The 3414-nt window shown below is 52.4% G+C and overlaps 1 pseudogene; it reads left to right on the forward strand.

The window, feature by feature from the left end:
- Positions 1-925: 925 nt before the first annotated feature.
- Positions 926-2866, forward strand: LOC149335275 (uncharacterized; annotated as a pseudogene).
- The last annotated feature ends 548 nt before the right edge of the window (positions 2867-3414 follow it).

Genomic DNA, 3414 nt, shown 5'->3' on the forward strand with positions numbered 1-3414 from the left:
CAAGACTATAGCGTTTCCATTGGCTGGAGGGAAGTGGCGTCACCAGACGGGAGCATTCCCATTGGCTGGAGGGAACCGACTTCACAAGACGGCAGCATTCCAATTGGCTGGAAGGAACTGACGTCACCATAGGGGAGAGTCGCGTCAACAAGTATGAGGCCGTGATGAGGAAAACATGGACTGATTTAGTGGCAGTAGTGTCGCGGTTCAATGCGCTGCCTTGAGCCAGCAGGAACATACGCGAGGGTCCAGCGCGAGGAGGGAGCCCAGGCAGGATGCTGCTAGGTGTTGTCTTCATGGACGGCCGCTGCCACCGGTGCTGCGCGAGACCAGTGCTGCTTCTACAGCAGCATTCCTATTGGCTGGAGGAAACTGACTTCACAAGACGGGAACATTTCCACTGGACAGAAGTGACGTCCCCAGCCAGAAGTTACGTCACTTTCAGTAAACACGCCACCAGCTTTTAATGCTATCGCATTGCTAACCATGTAAATTGGTTAATAATAATAGGTAAATGTAATAGGTAAATAGGTCCACGGGCATTTTTTTTTTCACCCTGGCTCCAGCAAGACCGCTTCCGGCGGTGACGCAGCCCTCGTCGACTTGATATAGTCGGACTGACACCGTCAGAAAGATCACATTACACGAAAAGCCGTTACATTGAGATTACCCGCTATGGACTTAATTTAGCTTACCGTCACAGCACCAGCTGGAGCACTCCTTGTATCATATCAGATCGTAAATCGTGGCCTGCAAATCATCTGGGTGCTATGCATTGCCACGTGCTTTTCTCATGCCATCTGCGTGCACTGACCCCTTTCCACCTTCGGGTATAAATAACTCCGATCAATAGATCAGGGCGTTCACTGTTTCTTGACAACCTGGCTGTTCACTTTTGTCGTTCCACTCAAGGACGATACATGGCGCCAGAAGTGGGATGCAATGGAGCAAGTAAGGCAGTCGGAACCCCTGCGTTTGACAACGGACGGAGGACGGAATTGGAAGCTATTTCGTCGGAAGTACGAATTTTTTCTTCGAGCCATGGCATGCGATGACAAACCAAGATCAGAGGCGTCAAAGACGGTCCTGCTGCTCAGCGTTGCGGGTGAGGAAGGCTTGGACGTTTTCAACAACTTCGTGTTCACACGAGAAGAAAGCGAGGAAGACTGCGCTACCGTGATTTCAAAGTTAGAAGTGTTGAGTTGCTGCCCGACATGACAGCCAGTTCGGTGATCGAGAGATTCATCATCAGCCTGACTACGCCCACTGCAGGGCAAAGGCCTCTCCAATTAACCCTGCCCTTCGCCAGTTGCGGCCACCGTATCCCCGGCACCTTCTTGATCTTATCCGCCCACCTAACTTTCTGCCGCCCCCTGCTATGCTTGCCTTCTCTTGGTATCCACTCAGTTACCCTTAGGGTTGGTTAGTTGGTTGCGACTGAGAGAAGGATGAAAAGGAAAGTGCACGGGCCTGCCAACTGGCTCAAGCCGAGCCACCACCGCTGCCACGTGCAGATAGAAGAGAGTTGAAAGATAAGAGGACAGAGCAAAGACGCGCGTCGCAACAACCGCGTCCGCCGGAACGGACGCTGGCTGAAAAATACAGATACACGGCCGCAGCCCGAAGGCTGCAAACCGAATGCCACAGATATATTAGCTACCAGCGGTTATCTTCCCTTCGCATTACATGCCTTGCCCAAGCCCACTTCTTCCTCTTGATTTCATATAGGATGTCATTAACCCGCGTTTGTTCCCTCATCCACTCCGCCCGCTTCCGATCTCTTAACGTTACACCAATCATTTTCCTTTATTAGCTCGCTGCGTTGCCCTTAGCTTAAGCTGAACCCTCTTTGTTAGCGTCCCCGTTTCCGCCCCATAGGTGAATACCGGTAAGATACAGCGGTTGTAAACTTTTCTCTTGGGGGATATGGGTAAACTGCCATCCATGATCTGAGAGAACCTGCCATATGCTCTCCGCCCCATTCTTATTTTTCTAATTATTTCCCTCTCATGATCCAGAGCAGCTGTCACTACCTGCCCTACATAGGCATAATCCCTTACTACTTCTAGCACCACGCCACCCAATGCGAACTGCTGCTCTCTTGCTAGACTGTTGAACATTACTTTCGTTTTCTGCATGTTAATTTTTCCCACAGTTCAGCATTGACGAGTTTTTTCTTTTTGCACGGCTTTATGATTGCAAGCATGTTAAATTTAGCCAGGAATATTCCCAACCTAACGGGCTTGCAGAAAAGGGTGTGCAAATCGTGAAGCGGATTCTGATGAAATCGAAAGCGGCAAATGAGTGTTTCTGGATGGACATGTTGAATTACAGGGCCAGTCCCACCGAAGATGGCCGGTCTCCAGGCGAGCTGCTGCAAGGGAGGCGGCTGCGCACACCAGTGCCGGACTTCAATCCCATGCCGGTGATACAGGTGAAGACACGCAGCCGGATAAGTCGCAAGGAGTGCGCTGCACCTCGCCTCAGCAACGACTTGGTGCGTTTGAATGGAAAGTCCTGGGCACGGAAAGAAAACGTGATTGGACCGGTCCGGCCACGAGCCTTTTATGTGCGCACTGAAAACGGTGCTGCTCTTCGGCGCAACCGGCGGCACCTTTTGGCAACGAGGGAACGGTGTAATATCAGTTCGTCACAAGGGCTGGAGACAACAGTCACTGCGCCTACACCGACAACACCGACGCTCTCGTTGCAGCATAAAGAGGCATTGGCAACGGGCAATCCGGCTTAAATAACTCAGCGGCCATCGGTCCAACCACCGCGAAGGACGACACAACAAATGCGGCCACCGGAGCGTCTGCGTTACTACCAGCGATTCCGGCAGACAAGCCAACGATGTCGAGTTTGATGCTGAACAGTTGAGCCGGAGGATGTATCATACCAGATCGTGGTCTGCAAGTTATCTGGGTACTGATGTGCTCGGGGATCGGGACCAGGGTCTTCACCGCATTAGGGCGAAGCAAGCAGACTACGGAGAGAAGCCTTCGGGAGGAATAGCAAGCTTGAAGGTTTATTTTACATCATGTACAGTAGCAAGGAGACCAAAGTCAGAAAATGGGGGAGGATCCCTGGCACCCCACAGATTGCTACTTAAATGCAGTTCACATTCCCCAGGCACCCGGCTAGGGAATCTGATGTCTGGTTGAGCGTCCAATGGGCCGCCAGCGTCTTCCTAGGCTCCGCCCTCCTCACGTGGCCGCGCACACCGCACAGACACACACACACACACAGGCAAGGAGGAACTTGGCGTCTCTCAGTCGCGAACTGTTGGTTTTCCGCGGGCCGACCAGGCCCAAAGGTCGTTGCTGCTGTGTGATGACCTTTATTGATGGGGACGCGAGCGCTGACCGCTCACCGGTGACCTCTTCAGTTCGGTGGGAGGGACAAATCAGCCGT

Source organism: Amblyomma mixtum, chromosome 7 (assembly GCF_055824585.1).
Source record: "Amblyomma mixtum isolate Tamu chromosome 7, ASM5582458v1, whole genome shotgun sequence".
Classification (NCBI taxonomy): domain Eukaryota; kingdom Metazoa; phylum Arthropoda; class Arachnida; order Ixodida; family Ixodidae; genus Amblyomma; species Amblyomma mixtum.